Source organism: Balaenoptera borealis (assembly GCF_965194805.1).
Source record: "Balaenoptera borealis genome assembly, chromosome: X".
NCBI lineage: Eukaryota > Metazoa > Chordata > Mammalia > Artiodactyla > Balaenopteridae > Balaenoptera > Balaenoptera borealis.
The window spans coordinates 31,364,870-31,384,624 of record NC_138881.1 but is presented as its reverse complement, the minus strand read 5'-3'; the positions used below and the strand labels follow the sequence as shown (position 1 = coordinate 31,384,624).

At 43.8% G+C, this 19,755-nt stretch overlaps 1 pseudogene across 2 annotated transcripts in view; it reads right to left on the bottom strand.

The window, feature by feature from the left end:
* The window catches only part of LOC309621122 (melanoma-associated antigen B16 pseudogene), a 416,880-nt pseudogene extending 404,460 nt beyond the window's left edge, over positions 1 to 12,420 (bottom strand). The window contains exon 1 of one of the 2 annotated variants that reach the window (XR_014249875.1): positions 2,375 to 12,420. The product of XR_014249875.1 is annotated as a melanoma-associated antigen B16 pseudogene (transcript). The other variant, XR_014249876.1, reaches the window with a different exon arrangement.
* Positions 12,421 to 19,755: the final 7,335 nt, after the last annotated feature.

Here is a 19,755-nt window from a genome sequence, read left to right as displayed (position 1 = left end):
CTCTTTTTAAAAACTATCACCAAATACAATCACATTCTGAGGTACTGGGGGTTAGGACTTCAACATACGAATTTTGAGAAAACACAATTCCACCTGTAACATTTTCTATGCATATACACATTGAAATAAAAAGAAAAAAAACATTTCATAGGATATACTTATACTAAAACATTATTTATTGTTTATTGGAATTAAATTACAAACACCTAAGTTATATGCCTCTTTCTTTAGTTATATTCCCCTGATCTGATGATTTACCTCTCTTTAAGAGCTCCTTGTTTCACAAAATTTGCTTATAAAATTCCTTGCAGTTTCAGTCTGTCTTCCAGTTACATTGTAGCATAGCTTTCATAGCTTTTACAGTGGTCACTTTCAACTTACTTCATTATTTTGTCCTTTGAAAATTAATTAATGAGAACATATGCTCAACATTAGCATTATGAGCTGGTATACTAAACAGGTACTGGCGTAGTTAACAATTCTGAGAACTGCTCTTCAAATTTGCTTTGTCGAATCACGTAATACCATCTTTACAGCGTAGCTCACTTTTCCATTGTTCAGGATTGTGTTGCATCTCAACTTTTTTTCTTTTTTTAATGTCATCCATTGACAAAAAAGATCATAATCATCAATCGTTATCCTCTTCTTGTTCCTGTGCTGGAAGACTATTCAGTAACATCCATGGTACTAAATCAAATTCTTCAAGTGATGAGATCCATTCCAAATGATAGTCTTGACAAATTCCATAATAATTACCCATTTCAAATCAGAATTTCTTTTCATGTTCATAAGTAATGGTGTTAATCTTAAGAACAGCCTTGTCACACAAAGGGAAACATTTTTCATCAATTCTTTCTCTAACACATTCAACAAGTTCCTTTAATCAATGGAGTACTTTAATAACTGCTTGATCTTCTTTCAATGCACATAATCCTAATGCTAGATAAATATTGATAACTATGAACAAGAAATAAGTAGACTTTGCTCTGTGGCTTATTTAAGAAGTCAACAAGAATGGGGGGGGGGGCGTCCTTTCTTCAGAATTAAAGTATCACTGCTTCAAATAAACTGAAGATTCTTTCACCTGCATTTGTTTAAGAGAGCCAGTGGATATTTGAATGCAAACTGAAGAATTCTGAATGCTAACAAAATCACCAAAATCCTTTAGTAATTCAATTCAAAGAATATAAATGCTGAAGTAAGAATCATTTTATGATTATTACTTCAATTTCAACAAAAAGGACATCAGGTGCTGTTTGAATTGCATTATGTAGAATATGGGCAATACAGCCAACATAGACTCATGCATGCTTTATGTCAACTTTAGCCCCTTTAATTCAGTAACTCCTAACTAAAAAAAAAAAAAAAGGAACTCTGCAAAAATTTGCTACCGTTTCTGAAGTCACATTTGCAAAGGACTTTACTCACAATAACTTTATAAGAAAGCCTTTTTTCACAATAGAAAGGCTTTTTTCACAATAGAAAACTATTTCACAAGCGAAGGAAAAAGGTATTGTTATTACATGCATCTGTGGCCATGACGTAAAAAGGTGAGGAATTTAGATCTTTGATAATCTCTGTAATGTAAATTAAGCTATTTTCATTATTGTAGTAGATCTAATCGTGGCACTTGAAAATTTGCTTCCAACTTTAAGTGAAAGATTGATGATGATATACAGTGTAGAAGGTCATTTTAATTTCTGCTGTGATTTTATCTTCGTAATCTGAATGTCTCTTAAACAAAAAGAGTACATTATCTTTTTTTTAATGTCACTGTTACTAGTTGATGGAATCAAACAGCTAGCATGCTCAGCTGTAGTATATTTACTGGTTTATAACTGATTTTCCACAATTTTCTATATTGAATGAACAGCTGCATACTGCACAAAAATCTTTGAAAGGACTTGTTTCTCATTTAATAAAGTTGCACTGTTCATAAAATTCGTCACGACATTTACACTTGTGTTTGGGCATTTCGAGGTTCAAATGTACACAAAAGAAAATACATGAAAAAAGACTGAATTTGAAAATCTCAGGGCCACAGTCAGTGTGTTCGTCACCCACAAGTCCGAACAAGTTAGTAACAGGAGCTGAATGGTTGAAAGGGCTGTGAACTCAGGAACTATGAATAAACTGAACTTGATATTTGATGCAAAAATACCCCTCCCGTTTCCTTATAGGGGGAGCAGTACTTACCAGGCGCAGTCTTCCAGAACAAAGCCAGAGCCTATCCTATACAAGGTTTTGGTTAGCTTGGGGATTCAAGCATTGCCGAGCACTTAGAAGCGGGAGTGTTTAGAGACTGACAGACTTTCAGTGGCGGCACTAGAATACGGCTGCTACGGGCCCGCTGACTTCCAGAAGCGCGGCTTACCTGACAGAGGAACTTGCTGATTGGACGCTGTCTGGAAATGTGAGGCTGTTGCTGATTGGCTGATGTTCAGGACTGTGTGGGTGGGGGTATCACTGATTGGCTGACACCCAGGATGGGGCTCCTGGGGATATCACTGCCCGGCTGATTTTCAGAAGCCTGGTGCTGTCGTTGATTTGCTTTCAGAAGCTTAGGTACTGCAAGAGAGGCAGTCACTGACAGCTGATTCTACTGATCCTACATCTAATTAATGGTGGTTACCTGTTCACAACTTGGGACTATGGCCAAAAAAAGCTTTTTCTTTCGTGAAAATTTCCTTTAATTCTAAATACTGCCCCCCGCCCCCGCCCCTGGCACCCCTTTGGCTCTTCCCTCAGCCAAACCTGCAGGAGAGACCAGATCTTTATTTGTGGAGGTATGATTTTCAGCTAGTGTCGCCTTAAGTGATTTAATCGCCAATTACTGTGGTTGAAAAACAGCTCTAACTGCTGAATTGTTGTAACTTATTGAAAAAAGCTGAATACAGGACATTTAGGGTGTCCTGACAAAGCCAATATAGAATGCAGGACAAAGTCACATCGAGGATGTGTCCTGTGTGTTCAGGACGGCTGGCAACCCTAGATGAAGTCCATGCCTGAGGCAGGGTCTTCTAGCACCAAGCTTTCCCAGCAGTGTTCAGGCAGCACCCAAGAGTTCTGTGGGTGTCAGGGCCCACTGTCCTCAGCGGGAAGAAAGGGCTGTGGGCTTGCAGTCCCCACTTTACCCAGACTGCTCGGCCTTCCTTATGTTCATGGATCGGATTTCTGGGGAAAGCTTCAACTGGAATGAGTGGGCTCATATCTAAAATTTTGACAATCACAGTCTCCCGGTTAGATAAAAGATATGTCATGAAATTCCAACTTCCAGGGACATGGGCCCAAGACTGCCTCCAGTCCTTTGCTCTCTATGTCATGAGAAACTTGAGCTACTGCAGAGTTGCCAGCTGCCTAGAACAGACACATTAGTTAGAGCAGATAACTGTCTGTGTATTGTGGGTGTAAGCTTAGCCTTGAACAAAGGCTATCAAGAGTAGAAGACACCTGAGAGGGCGGATCTGAGATTGAAAATTCATGCTATATAACTTTTTATATACTATAAGCCACAAATACACAGGCATGGGCAATTTATAGGCAAAGGCACAAGTACATGCTTAAAAAAGAGAGCTACAGGAAACACAGGAAAACTTTCTCTTACTGATGGTTTTCTGGGTGAGTACTTTCTCCCTTTAAACTCTTCCCTGGACTTATTAAGTTTTGTGTAATTTTGGTTTCCAACAGTGTTTGCAGGGGAGGAGACAGAATATAGGCCACTATATGCACAATACTTGATTTTACCTCCACCCATGGCCTCACATGACCTCTCCAGATGCAGCCAGGGACCCTCTCCCGATAGCCAGGACTATGTTTTCTACTGCCCACTGGACGTCTCCACCTGGACAGCCTGCAGAACCTCACCATATGTGGCCCACACTGACCTCATCCACCACACCCTCCTTCGTCTCTACCTCCAACTCACATTGCCACCAACTCTTCCTCCTCCTTTATCCTCAGTCTCAGCTAAGAGGAAGAGCTTCTACCTAGTCAGCTAACCTTCAGAACTCAGGGTCATTACAGACTCTCTCCCACCCTTTCACATAGTCCCCAACTCCTAAAACTCAATCTGTCTCCTCCTCACCATCCTCACATCTACAGCCTGAATCAAGTGCCTTGCCATCTCCTTTTGTTCTGTTTACTTAGTGTTTGCCTTCAGCATAAGTTCAATAAGTGCTTTCCAGGTGAATCAATGACTCAGAGTACCAGAGGTAACATTCACTGATTCAAAATAATCCTGGTAGGGTCTCTGCCTCCACAGAGGAAACCCAAAGTGTTACAACTCCTTACCTAACTTGAGAATTCCCATGGGTGTCTCCTTTCCAAGCCCTAACACCCTCATCTTGGAGGTGGGGATGCTGCCAACAGGATGGTACATAATGCTTCCCTCTTTGGACCTCACATATCTCCATAATCTCCTGTCAGTTTAATAAGGAAGTGTGCCATCTCTATAAGTGCACCACACACTCTGCAAACGTCTGACCCTTTCCCAATCCCCTATCCAAGGCAGTATCTAGTCGCAACACAGGCCAGCAAACACAGCCCCAGGACACTTACCTCTGCTATGCCAAAAATTCAGGAAGCATAGAAGGCAGTCTGGGTTTAAGGATACCCCCTGATTGTTTTTTAAGACATGTCCATACCTAGCCTCTTACAGTCACTGAGCTAACTAGCCACTAAGGCATCCCCCCTCCAATTTCCCCCTCCTTGAAATTGTATATCCGTTTCTACTACGCATGGTACTCATGGTCTGCCTCAACTGTCTGCCGTCATTCACTAACCCCATCCATTTACAAAGCCCCATCCTCAGTAGAGGAGGTACACTGCATACAAGGTAAGAAATAGCTGTCTCCAGGAGACATAAAGATAGTTCCCAGCCCAGTTACGTTGGTTGTTTGCTTACACAGTGATCTCCATGACCTTGCCCCATTTGCCTCTTAAGGGGGAGGCCTTGGTTTTTGACCACCAACGTATGCTCACTCATTGCTGTCTCTTTTCAGTGGCTAGTCTCAAATATGGCACCCCATTAAAATCCTACTGCAAACGTCAAAATGGTTACATGGTTTCAAAAACTTCTCTTACTTCAGGTTTACATCCCAGGAACTAGTATGTTCTGTGCCAAGAAGCCCATAGGAGATTGACCATGTACCTAAACTTCACTGTTCAAAGAGAACTTTACATAGAAGGGGCTGTTGCTATCAGAGGGATCCCATAGTAAATGTCAGCCAAGAATGCTTGCAGGAAGTTGGAATACTCTGTCAGGGAGAAGGAAGGTGGTTCTGGGCTGTCTGTTCTACTGGGATCAGGATGCAATGTTCAGAGGAGGATGCAGTGAAGGGCTGGTCAGCAGATCAGGTTACAGAGTTAGCCAGGAAGGCACACTGGGGAAGACCCAGGGGAAGGGAGCTGTAATGTGGGAAAGTGTTGGGACTGAACACACGTGCCAGCTACTGATCAGAGGCAGCTCTCAAGGAACCTTGGTGTTGAGGTAACAGCACCCTGGGCAAATGAATCCAACAAACAATCTCCAAATTGTGTTTGATTCTCATTTTCACATCCTTTCTTTATACCCACTTTTAGTACTTTGGCTACAAGGTACTTTTTATCCCCTGAGAGGCATTATGGAGTAGTAAGAAATGAGTTAACAGACAGAATGGTGACCTCAGGCTAAGAGGAGTGGAATAGCATGGGCTCTAGAAGAATTCAAACCAGAGGTCTAGTTCCAACTCTGTCACATATTAGGCCTGTGAACTTGGGAACATTCCCAAGCTCTCTAAGCCTCGTGTTCTTCATCTGTGAAAGGGTTTTGTATGTAGGACTGTTAGAATGTATGTATTGTATGTAAAGCCCCTGGTACAGGGCATGGTATGCAATGGGTTTTTAATGATGGCAGTTATTATTATGATTATTTTAACCCCAGAAACTAGCACTTTCCCCTCTGGGATTTATTTATCCAGCAGATGTCAGAGAATATGCCCTGCTCTGGGACATGGCACACCAAATCAGCCAAAATTGCTGCTTACCAAGAAAGCCTTACTAAATCTTCTTTATTAGGGGATGCATTATTTAATTTGGGTTTGGGGGAGTATTTCCCAACTGGATCCTAGAACTTGTGTCAAGGACCAACTCCTTCCCTCCCTCCCAGTTGCCCTTCCAACAGTCCATCCCTATTTTCATTCACTTGCCTCCTCCAAAAATACAGGCCTTGCTTAGATTTTGCCAAATTTTACTGAACATAACCTATTTAAAATGTCCCTTGAATGGTGCGGACACTGCACCTCCCAGCCCAAGGCAAAGAGTGCCAGCCCAGTGGCCTCTAGGTATCTCAGCTCAAGAAAGTATCACCTTTATTTCTCACAAACTCCTTGTTCATGATAATCATAAAATGCCTAATTTGTGTACTATGTTCAACTGCATTTGGACAATAATGCAAGGTATCTTCTTCCATTCTTATCCCAGGAGGGATCTGGTTTACCCATGATCCCAAAGTAACTGGTAAGAACAGTTTTCCATTCCATTCCAAGTCTCTCAACTCTGAGACACACCCCTGGCTCACCACTTCCCCAGCCTCATCTAGTGTATCATAGAGCTCAATTAACATATACACACTACTATATATAAAATAGATAACTAACAAGGACCTACTGTATAGCACAGGGAACTCTACTCAATATTCTGTAATGACCCATATGGGAAAAGAATCTGAAAAAGAATGGAGATATATATATATAAAACTGATTCACTTTGCTGCACATCTGAAACTAACACAACATTGCAAATCAACTATACTCCAATAAAAATAAAAAATTAAATTAAATTAACTCCCAATGGAGTACTTGCAGTTTCCCAAGGCCTCAGCCTGCCTTGTCTCAGGACATTTATATTTGACAGCTCTCATATGGACTCCCCAGCTCCTGATTCCTTTTTAATTTTTCTTTTGGTATTAAAGGATATCCACCATTGTCTTTACATGATTCCTGCTCCTAGGCTCTAAAATTCTATGGGTGGGTAGTAAGTCTTGTTTATCTGGGCATGCTCAGTACTAACACAGTGCTTTCCAAAGAGCACATGCTGATTTAATGTTTGGGGAATAAATGAGCCATTGTACACGAGGTCTAATTTATTAAGATTTATTTCTCTTACATTCTTAAACAAGATAAGCAAAGGCATATATATGTCATCTAATTTTACAGAACAGCAGATTAAACAGGATAAGGGAAGCCAAGAATTGACCATCTTTTAGTTTTTTCTTGATCCCAACTATTTTACTGCTGAGTTCTTTGACAGTGCCAAGGAAATGCCTATTCTAATGTCATGTTATCTTTTCCAGATCACAAAAGAAGATGGTCAGTTTTACAATTTGTTTTACAAACAAACTTGTATTCTTAAATTCCATAAATAGCAATAAATGTATGACCAATGTCATTCATAAACTTAGATTCTGAAGCTAATGAAATGTTATATTAAAAGGAACATATGAAAACTAACTCACTCCAAAAAGAAAATAAACCTCCATGTTAACTATATAGAAGAGGGACAGAAAGTATACAGTTTCCCAACAGCCACACTCCAGCTCTCAACTACTTAGGAAGTTGACTGCTCTCTTCAATGACAAAGTGAAGAATTGGCCTCAGACCTCACTAGGGGTGGGAGGAGCTACTGGATATGGCACTGGAACGTTTCCTGGCCATGGCAGCACTGCCAGCCCTGGTTGCAACTCTAGCTGAGGCTCTCTCTACTTCATCTCTCAAAGCCTCCTCATACTGGGATGGGAAGCAAGTAGGGTCAGATCCATGGATCTTGGTCAAAAACTCTAGCAATTTCATTTTGCTGGCTTCAGCATGGGCTCTTGGACCCCACAGGAATTCATAGCGTGGAGGATTGCTACTGGGTACCTGGCGGTACTCCAGGTACTTTTCTCTCACTAAATCTTGGGTGATAAGCTTCCTGGGCTCCCCAAAGATAAAATGCCTCCTCCCAGAATATAAGTCCATCATATTCAACACTTTCCAGATCTCCTCCTCAGTGGCATGATTGCCCTTCATGAAAATCACACCCAGGATAACTATCAGGAGGCCAGTCTTGGGCGTGCCCTCGTCACCACTGAGCCTCACATCATAGGTGAGGCCTAGTTTGTTGACGAGGGCATAGCTGTGGCTGCTGGGATCCACTTCCTTCACATCAATACCAAGGACCAGCCCTATGCACTCAGAGGCTCTCCTGAGGATCTCAAGGAAGTCATCCTTGTACTCTTTGATAACCTCATCAATCATGTCTGCCTTTGTGATCAGCTCTCTCATTTGATACTTTCTCAGCAGGAACTGCACCAACAAAGTCACCTTCTCATCTAGAGGGTCTGTGGGCAAGTCCTCAGTTTCTGACAGGGGATTTGAAGAAGCTGACCCAGCCTCCTTTTCCTGGCTGCTGGAGCACTCCTCTGATTTGCTTGATGAGATGGTTGCAATGACAATGTAAGATAAGTAGGTACTCTGAGGACTGTGGGGAGTGCTGGGTGCCCCAGCAGCCAGAGCCTCCTTCAAATCGCCAGGCATTAGAGGATGGGAGGAGGAGGGAGAGGTCTCCTCCACAGCCTCGGAGACCTGTGCAGCCTCCAGGCCCTGGGGTTCACTGAGGGCATGGTGTTGTTCCTGCATGCAGTGTGGAATCTCTTGACCCTGAGACATGTTCACTCTGGTCGGTGGCAGCAGGCAGGAATGTGGGCAGGAGAGTGGGTACAAGAGGACCACAACCTAGGGAGAAAGGGAGGATGTGAGTGGCCTCATCTGTTAACTCAACTGTGGCAGCTCCGAAAAGAGTGCCTTCCATCCATCTTTTCCTGAGGGCAGTACTCGAGCCTCACAGGTCTCCTGTCCTGAACTGTAGGAAGCAAAGGAGAGAGCGAGAAGGCTCTTCAGGGTGCAGCCAGCCAACCTAGCCCAAGGCTTCCTAAAGCTGATAACAGGGCAGGTGGGGTCAAGCTCTGTGGGATCCCTTCTGTTCTGCGGTGGGTGGTCCCCTCCGTCTTTGTTCAGAGTCCTCACTGTGATCCCAGGGAGTATCTGGGACTCCTTCCTCTACTGACCCAAGGATTGTCACCTCAAAAAGAGGCTTAAATCTTCTTGAGACACTTGACTTACAACGAAGAAAGGAGGTGCCTCACACTGACAGCTTTTTTCAGAGCCTCTCAGCCAGGAAGTCACAGAGGAGACAGACAGGGGAGAGAAGTGAGGGGCCGCTCATTGGGCCATACCTGCCTGGGCCTCCCAGAAGTGACAAAGGAGCACAGCTGTCTGTTGGGGCTCTGTTGTTCTGATGTGTGTGGTCCCCACAATCCTCACTAAAGGTCATGACTTTTGACCTTGACAGAGACTGAGACACCTCTCTCTGTTAACTTGAGACAACAGCCCTCAGATTCCCAAAACCAAAATCAGAAAGCACGGAAGTCTGACAACTATTCCAGGGCCTACCTACCCAGTCTGACAACAGGGACAGGGTTCTATGGGGCCCCCACTGTTCTCCAGGGTGTGATTCCCCCAGTCCCTGCTCAGCATCTTAACTTGATTCCTGGCAGGGCCTGATTACTTGGGGCCACACCTCTCAGAACAATATCGTCATCATCCTCATACCCCAAAAGTCAGAGGAAGTCACTCCTGGCCAGCTCCTCCTCCTCCTGGGACTCACAGAAGAATTCTGAGGACCCTTCTCCATCCTGGGGAAGAAATCTCCTCAGTCCCACTCAACATCTTACCTTGACTCCCGGCAGGGTCTGAGGCTCCTCCCTCCGCTCACCTGAGGCAGCAGTCCCCAGAACAGGCCTCACTTTCCTGCAAACCCAAGGTGGAAGTCAGGGAGCAACTCAGTCTGACAGTTATTCTCGCGGCGCCGAGGGCTGGAGCCGGGGGGCCGCACTTTTACCTGCAGCGTCCCCTCTATTCTGCGGAGCTGGTCACCTCATTCCCCTTCCCCACCTTCCCTTGAAACTCCCCCGTGCCAGGGCCTCCTCCCTCTGCTGACTCGTGGCCACGCCCCGAGCAGCCCGCGCTGCCCTCAGATTACTGAGGCCCTAGTTAGTTACTCGGGGGGCTCCCCGGGATTACAAAAGGGACGGGGCTTTACTCAGCGGGCCGCCCCTTTCTTCTGGGGTGGTTAGTTCCCTCGTTCAATGTCTTCACCTTAACACTCGACCACTCCCAGGGCGCCTCCTTCCGCGAAGAGAGCCCTCAGCTTTCGATATCTGCCTTCGCCAACCGTCCTCCCGGAAGTCAGGGGGTGTTCCTTCCGCTCTGCTCCCCCTCGCCTCCTCCCCCCACGCCAAGTGGTGCCTGGCTCTCGCGAGGCCGACAGCAGGCGTGAGGTTCTGTGGGGCTCCTTATATTCTGGGGTACTTAACGCACTCGGTGTCTTCACCCAGAATCACTGCAGGAGCAAGGATTCCTCCCTCCGCGGAGCTGAGGTTGTACCCCATACACCAAGACCCTCACCCGGGTCAGACTCGCGAGAGGACGAAGTCAGAGGGAGCCTCTGTCTAATAGTCATCCCGGAGCTCCCCATCGCCAACGTGGTGGCGGAACTCTTAGAGTGCCCTCCATTCCTCAGTTCTGACTCAGTGTCTTACCCGGGGCTTACATGGCCTGAGGCTCCTCCCTCTGTTAACCTGAGGCTGCACCTCCTCAACTCAAGGACCTCCATCACTACCTTTAGATTCCTGAGGCCATTTCTAGCCACCTCTGCTGGGAGTCTTCCAAGCTTGACAACAGGAGCAGGCTCTGTGGGGTCCCTCTCTTCTGGGGTAAGTGGTTCCCACAGTTCTCACTTAGGGTCCATATCTTGGCTCCAGTCTTTTTAATTAATTACTTCCTAGACGATGCCACCTCCTTGCCAATCTCTATGCATTTGCCCCCCCTGTGTGACTCTCATACAGACTGAGTCCAAGTTCAGGCTGGATGCTGGGTGGTGAAGATGAAGCACCGTGAATTTAAAAAACAGAAACATAAACAAAACAAAACAAAAGTCACCTTCCCATTGGGTCCCTTCTCCAGCCAGTTGGAAACCTTTTCTAAAAGACTTAACTTTCTATAGGAAAGAGCCTTGTATAGACACATTGCTAAGTGGTCTTGCCACTCCCATTGGAAACACTGTATCACTTCATATAATCATGTAGTGGAGGAGTGCTAAGAACCAGCATGGGCCCACTAGGTTAATGTGGGCCAGACCCAGTTGCCGCCTGACATCTGATCACTGGATAAATAATTAAAATAAGCAGGAAAGAACCTTAGAAATTGTCATTTTATGGATGAGGAGCCTGGAGCATAGGGAGGTGCTGAAATGTTTTGCAAGTGATTTGCTACTGATGAGAGTTAAAGTACTAAAGTGGTGCTCTATGACTGTTCTCACTGCACACATTTCAAACAGTACACTCAAAACAAAATTCTGTCTTGCCTTTTCAATCCTCTCTGTTACCTGCACCACCATATAACCTTATTATGAATTAATTTTGTATGGATATAATTGTGCATTTGCTTTACATAAACGAAATTTAGGTAAATAACATAAATGTGATAATAAAGTACATATTGTTTTGCTATTTGCTTTTTCCTCTAATTAATAATCCGTACTGAAGAGTGCTGCATATCAATCTTCAGTGTCCCTAAATTTTGAAAAACAGATATTATTTTATTGTTATTTGCAAATTGAAGATGTCTTTGATAGCATTCTACAGTGTCTATATTTCTTTTTTTTTAATTTTTATTTATTTATTTTATTTATTTTTGGCTGTGTTGGGTCTTCATTTCTGTCCGAGGGCTTTCTCCAGTTGCAGCAAGCGGGGGCCATTCTTCATCGCGATGCGCGGGCCTCTCACTATCGCAGCCTCTCTTGTTGCGGAGCACAAGCTCCAGACGCGCAGGCTCAGTAATTGTGGCTCACGGGCCTAGTTGCTCCGCAGCATGTGGGATCCTCCCAGACCAGGCCCTGAATCCGTGTCCCCTGCATTGGCAGGCAGACTCTCAACCACTGAGCCACCAGGGAAGCCCTACAGTGTCTATATTTCTAGACTCTATAACTGGATTACATATAGATTTGCCATTTTTCTTTTATTTAAAAAGTAAAAGAGGAGAGGAGAAGATGGCGGAACAGTAAGACGCGGAGATCACCTTCCTTCCCACAAATACATCAGAAATACATCTACACGTGGAACTGCTCCTATAGAACACCCACTGAATGCTGGCAGAAGACGTCAGACCTCCCAAAAGGCAAGAAACTCCCCCACGTACCTGGGTAGGGCAAAAGAAAAAAGAAATAACAGAGACAAAAGAATAGGGACGGGACCTGCACCTCTGGGAGGGAGCTGTGAAGGAGGAAAGGTTTCCACACACTAGGAAGCCCCATCGCGGGCGGAGACTGCAGGTGGTGGAGGGGGGGAAGCTTTGGAGCCATAGAGGAGAGCGCAGCCACAGGGGTGCGGAGGGCAAAGGGGAGAGATTCCCGCACAGAGGAGGGGTGCCGACCGGCACTCACCAGCCCGAGAGGCTTGTCTGCTCACCCGCCGGGGCGGGCGGGGCTGGGAGCTGAGGCTCGGGCTTCAGTCGGATCGCAGGGAGAGGACTGGGGTTGGCGGCGTGAACACAGCCTGAAGGGGTTAGTGCACCACAGCTAGCCGGGAGGGAGTCCAGGAAAAGGTCTGGAGCTGCCGAACAGGCAAGAGACTTTTTCTTGCCTCTTTGTTTCCTGGTGTGCAAGGAGAGGGGATTAAGAGCGCTGCTTAAAGGAGCTCCAGAGACGGGCGCGAGCCGCGGCTATCAGCGCGGACCCCAGAGACGGGCATGAGATGCTAAGGCTGCTGCTGCCGCCACCAAGAAGCCTGTGTGCAAGCACAGGTCACTCTCCACATCTCCCCTCCCAGAAGCCTGTGCAGCCCGCCACTGCCAGGGTCCCATGATCCAGGGACAACTTCCCCAGGAGAATGCGCGGGGCGCTTCAGGCTGGTGCAACGTCACGCTGGCCTCAGCCGCCGCAGGCTCGCCCCGCCTCCGTACCCCTCCCTCCCCCCGGCCTGAGTGAGCCAGATCCCCCGAAACAGCTGCTCCTTAAACCCCGTCCTATCTGAGCGAAGAACAGACGCCCTCAGGTGACCTACACGCGGGTCCAAATCCAAAGCTGAACCCCAGGAGCTGTGCGAACAAAGAAGAGAAAGGGAAATTTCTCCCAGCAGCCTCAGAAGCAGTGGATTAAATCTCCACAAAAAACTTGATGTACCTGCATCTGTGGAATACCTGAATAGACAACGAATCATCCCAAATTGAGGAGGTGGACTTTGGGAGCAATATATATTGTTTTTTCCCCTTTTCCTCTTTTTTTTTTTTTTTAAACATCTTTATTGAAGTATAATTGCTTCACAATGGTGTGTTAGTTTCTGCTTTATAACAAACTGAATCAGCTACACATATACACACGTTCCCATATCTCCTCCCTCCTGCATCTCTCTCCCTCCCACCCTCCCCATCCCACCACCCCAGGCGGTCACAAAGCACTGAGCTGATCTCCCTGTGCTATGCGGCTGCTTCCCACTAGCTATCTATTTTACATTTGGAAGTGTATATATGTCCATGACACTCTCTCACTTCGTCCCAGCTTACCCTTCCCCCTCCCCGTGTCCTCAAGTCCATTCTCTAGTAGGTCTGTGTCTTTATTCCCGTCTTACCACTAGGTTCTTCATGACTTTTTTTTTTCCCTTAGATTCCATATATATGTGTTAGCATACTGTATTTGTTTTTCTCTTTCTGACTTACTTCACTCTGTATGACAGACTCTAACTCCATCCACCTCATTACAAATACCTCCATTTCATTTCTTTTTATGGCTGAGTAATATTCCATTGTATATATGTGCCACATCTTCTTTATCCATTCATCTGTCGATGGACATTTAGGTTGCTTCCATGTCCTGGCTATTGTAAATAGAGCTGCAATGAACATTGTGGTACATGACTCTTTTTGAATTATGGTTTTCTCAGGGTATATGCCCAGAAGTGGGATTGCTGGGTTGTATGGTAGTTCTATTTTTAGTTTTTTAAGGAACCTCCATACTGTTCTCCATAGTGGCTGTATCAATTTACATTCCCACCAACAGTGCAAGAGTGTTCCCTTTTCTCCACACCCTCTCCAGCATTTATTGTGTGTAGATTTTTTGACGATGGCCATTCTGACCGGTGTGAGATGATACCTCATTGTAGTTTTGATTTGCATTTCTCTAATGATTAATGATGTTGAGCATTCTTTCATGTGTCTGTTGGCCATCTGTATATCTTCTTTGGAGAAATGTCTATTTAGGTCTTCTGCCCATTTTTGGATAGGATTGTTTGTTTTTTTGTTATTGAGCTGCATGAGCTGCTTGTAAATCTTGGAGATTAATCCTTTGTCAGTTGCTTCATTTGCAAATAGTTTCTCCCATTCTGAGGGTTGTCTTTTGGTCTTGTTTATGGTTTCCTTTGCTGTGCAAAAGCTTTTAAGTTTCATTAGGTCCCATTTGTTTATTTTTGTTTTTATTTCCATTTCTCTAGGAGCTGGGTCAAAAAGGATCTTGCTGTGATTTATGTCATAGAGTGTTCTGCCTATGTTTTCCTCTAAGAGTTTGATACTGTCTGGACTTACATTTAGGTCTCTAATCCATTTTGAGTTTATTTTTGTGTATGGTGTTAGGGAGTGTTCTAATTTCCTACTTTTACATGTACCTGTCCAGTTTTCCCAGCACCACTTATTGAAGAGGCTGTCTTTTCTCCACTGTATATGCTTGCCTCCTTTATCAAAGATAAGGTGACCATATGTGCGTGGGTTTATCTCTGGGCTTTCTATCCTGTTCCATTGACCTATATTTCTGTTTTTGTGGCAGTACCAAACTGTCTTGATTACTGTAGCTTTGTAGTATAGTCTGAAGTCAGGGAGCCTGACTCCTCCAGCTCCGTTTTTCTTTCTCAAGATTGCTTTGGCTATTCGGGGTCTTTTGTGTTTCCATACAAATTGTGAAATTTTTTGTTCTAGTTCTGTGAAAAATGCCAGTGGGAATTTGATAGGGATTGCATTGAATCTGTAGATTGCTTTGGGTAGTAGAGTCATTTTCACAATGTTGATTCTTCCAATCCAAGAACATGGTATATCTCTCCATCTATTTGTATCATTTTTAATTTCTTTCATCAGTGTCCTATAATTTCCTGCACACAGGTCTTTTGTCTCCTTAGGTAGGTTTATTCCTAGATATTTTATTCTTTTTGTTGCATGGTAAACGGGAGTGTTTTCTTAATTTCACTTTCAGATTTTTCATCATTAGTATATAGGAAAGCAAGAGATTTCTGTGCATTAATTTTGTATCCTGCTACTTTACCAAATTCATTGATTAGCTCTAGTAGTTTTCTGGTAGCATCTTTAGGATTCTCTATGTATAGTATCATGTCATCTGCAAACAGTGACAGCTTTACTTCTTCTTTTCCGATTTGGATTCCTTTTATTTCTTTTTCTTCTCTGATTGCTGTGGCTAACACTTTCAAAACTATGTTGAATAATAGTGGTGAGAGTGGGCAACCTTGTCTTGTTCCTGATCTTAGTGGAAATGGTTTCAGGTTTTCACCATTGAGGACAATGTTGGCTGTGGGTTTGTCATATATGGCCTGTATTATGTTGAGGAAAGTTCCCTCTATGCCTACTTTCCGCAGGGCTTTTATCATAAATGGGTGTTGAATTTTGTCGAAAGCTTTCTCTGCATCTATTGAGATGATCATATGGTTTTTCTCCTTCAATTTTTTAATATGATGTATCACGTTGATTGATTTGCATATATTGAAGAATCCTTGCATTCCTGGAATAAACCCCACTTGATCATGGTGTATAATCCTTTTAATGTGCTGTTGGATTCTGTTTGCTAGTATTTTGTTGAGGATTTTTGCATCTGTGTTCATCAGTGATATTGGCCTGTAGTTTTCTTTGTGACATTTTTGTCTGGTTTTGGTATCAGGGTGATGGTGGCCTCGTAGAATGAGTTGGGGAGTGTTCCTCCCTCTGCAATATTTTGGAAGAGGTTGAGAAGGATAGGTGATAGCTCTTCTCTAAATGTTTGATAGAATTCGCCTGTGAAGCCATCTGGTCCTGGGCTTTTGTTTGTTGGAAGATTTTTAATCACAGTCTCAATTTCAGTGCTTGTGATTGGTCTGTTCATATTTTCTATTTCTTCCTGGTTCCGTCTCAGAAGGTTGTGCTTTTCTACTAATTTGTCCATTTCTTCCAGGTTGTCCATCTTATTGGCATATAGTTGATTGTAGTAATCTCTCATGATCCTTTGCATTTCTGCAATGTCAGTTGTTACTTCTCCTTTTTCATTTCTAATTCTGTTGATTTGAGTCTTCTCCCTTTTTTTCCTGATGAGTCTGGCTAATGGTTTATCAATTTTGTTTATCTTCTCAAAGAACCAGCTTTTAGTTTTATTGATCTTTGCTATTGTTTCCTTCATTTGTTTTTCATTTATTTCTGATCTGATCTTTATGATTTCTTTCCTTCTGCTAACTTTGGGGTTTTTTTGTTCTTCTTTCTCTAATTGCCTTAGGTGCAAGGTTAGGTTGTTTATTTGAGATGTTTCCTGTTTCTTGAGGTAGACTTGTATTGCTATAAACTTCCCTCTTAGAACTGCTTTTGCTGCATCCCATAGGTTTTGGGTCATCGTGTTTTCATTGTCATTTGTTTCTAGGTATTTTTTGATTTCCTCTTTGATTTCTTCAGTAATCTCTTGGTTATTTAGTAGTGTATTGTTTAGCCTCCATGTGTTTGTATTTTTTACAAACTTTTTCCCATAATTGATATCTAGTCTCATAACGTTGTGGTCGGAAAAGATACTTGATACAATTTCAATTTTCTTAAATTTACCAAGGCTTGATTTGTGGCCCAAGATATGATCTATCCTGGAGAATGTTCCATGAGCACTTGAGAAGAAAGTGTATTCTGTTGTTTTTGGATGGCATGTCCTATAAATATCAATGATGTCTATCTTGTTTAATGTATCATTTAAAACTTGTGTTTCCTTATTTATTTTCATTTTGGATGATCTGTCCATTGGTGAAAGTGGGGTGTTAAAGTCCCCTACTATGATTGTGTTACTGTTGATTTCCCCTGTTATGGCTGTTAGCATATGCCTTATGTATTGAGGTGCTCCTATGTTGGGTGCATAAATATTTACAGTTGTTATATCTTCCTCTTGGATGGATCCCTTGATCATTATGTAGTGTCCTTCTTTGTCTCTTGTAATAGTCTTTATTTTAAAGTCTATTTTGTCTGATATGAGAATTGCTACTCCAGCTTTCTTTTGATTTCCATTTGCATGGAATATCTTTTTCCATCCCCTCACTTTCAGTCTGTATGTGTCCCTAGGTCTGAAGTGGGTCTCTTGTAGACAGCGTACATATGGGTCTTGTTTTTGTATCCATTCAGCCAGTCTGTGTCTTTTGGTTGGAGCCTTTAATCCATTTACATTTAAGGTAGTTATCGGTATGTGTGTTCTTATTACCATTTTCTTACTTGTTTTGGGTTTGTTATTGTATGTCTTTTCCTTCTCTTGTGTTTCCTGTCTAGAGAAGTTCGTTTAGCATTTGTTGTAGAGCTGGTTTAGTGGTGCTGAATTCTCTTAGCTTTTGCTTGTCTGTAAAAGTTTTAATTTCTCCATCGAATCTGAATGAGATGCTCGCTGGGTAGAGTTATCTTGGTTGTAGGGTTTTTCCTTTTCATCACTTTAAATATGTCCTGCCACTCCCTTCTGGCTTGCAGAGTTTCTGCTGAAAGATCAGCTGCTAACCTTATGGGGATTCCCTTGTATGTTATTTGTTGTTTTTCCCTTGCTGCTTTTAATATTTTTTCTTTGTAGTTAATTTTTGGTAGTTTGATTAATATGTGTCTTGGTATGTTTCTCCTTGGATTTATCCTGTATGGGACCTCTGTGCTTCCTGGACTTGATTGAGTATTTCCTTTCCCATATTAGGGAAGTTTTCAACTATAATCTCTTCAAATATTTTCTCAGTCCCTTTCTTTTTCTCTTCTTTTTCTGGGACCCCTATAATTTGAATGTTGGTGAGTTTAATGTTGTCCCAGAGGTCTCTGAGACTGTCCTCAATTCTTTTCATTCTTTTTTCTTTATTCTGTTCTGAGGTAGTTATTTCCACTATTTTATCTTCCAGGTCACTTATCCGTTCTGCCTCAGTTATTCTGCTATTGATTCCTTCTAGAGAATTTTTATATTTCATTTATTGTGTTGTTTATCATTGTTTGTTTGCTCTTTAGTTCTTCTAGGTCCTTGTTAAACATTTCTTGTATTTTCTCCATTCTATTTCCAAGGTTTTGGATCATCTTTACTATCATTACTCTGAATTCTTTTTCAGGTAGACTGCCTATTTCCTCTTCATTTGTTTGGTCTGGTGGGTTTTTACCTTGCTCCTTCATCTGCTGTGTGTTTCTCTGTCTTCTCATTTTGCTTAACTTACTGTGTTTGGGGTTTCCTTTTCGCAGGCTGCAGGTTTGTAGTTCCCGTTAGTTTTGGTGTCTGCCCCCAGTGGCTAAGGTTGGTTCAGTGGGCTGTGTAGGCTTCCTGGTGGAGGGGACTGGTGCCTGTGTTCTGGTGGCTGAGGCTGGATCTTGTCTTTCTGGTGGGCAGGACCGCATCTGGTGGTGTGTTTTGGGGTGTCTGTGACCTTATTATGATTTTAGGCAGCCTCTCTGCTAACGGGTGGGGTTGTATTCGTGTCTTGCTAGTTGTTTGGCATAGGGTGTCCAGCACTGTAGCTTGCTTGTCTTTGAGTGGAGCTGGGTCTTAGTATTGCGATGGAGATCTCTGGGAGAGCTTTTGTCATTTGATATTACCTGGAGCTGGGAGGTCTCTGGTGGACCAATGTCCTGAACTCGGCTCTCCCACCTCAGAGGCACAGGCCTGACACTCGGCCAGAACACCAAGACCCTGTCAGCCACACGGCTCTTTCAAGAGGCAGCCACGTGAGGGAATTCAGAGCACAGGAAGTCATCAGGCAGAACTGGGTACAAGCTTTGATTCTCAGAGCTCCCATTCTCCCATCTATAAAACAGTAATGATGGTGCCCATGTCTTGGGATTGCTTACATGACCAGACTCAGACTACAGTAGGGTACAATAATAATCCACATTTTAATAAGCTCAGGAAGACACAATGTAAGTACCAGTTCTTCATCAAATTACTTTACCAGTCTCAGCCTCAGTTTCCCCTTCTAGGGTAGATGCCACTGGATGGACACTTGTGAGAAGAGCTCAGAATTATCAAGATAGTGGTCATTGGCAAGTGAAACCACAAGAGAAGAGGCCTGTGCTATGCCTTGTCCTGCTGAGTAATTTTCAGACTTCAGCTCATTCTGGCAAGAGGGCGACTGGGTTGGCGAGGCAGGACGGGCATGAGGCGTGCAGTGCTCAGCTGGTGCACAGCCTGAGGGGCCCGGTCGAAGTCCTTGGGGAAGGCCGACAGCGGCCAGGACTCCGGCCTCCTGCGGCTGCGGCCTCTTTGGGGTCTCCCTCCCGGCGTCAAGTCGTTCTCACTCCTGCTTTGGCGGCCGTGCCTTTACCCTGAGCTTCTTCACTAGGTGAGCGCTCCCTGAGGCGACACGCAGCGCGGGCTTAGCTGAAGCTTGAGAAACGGGGGCAAAGCCACCTATTCTCACTGTTTTATTTTGATTTTTCTCCCTTTTCATTGCAGACAACTTCACTTGCT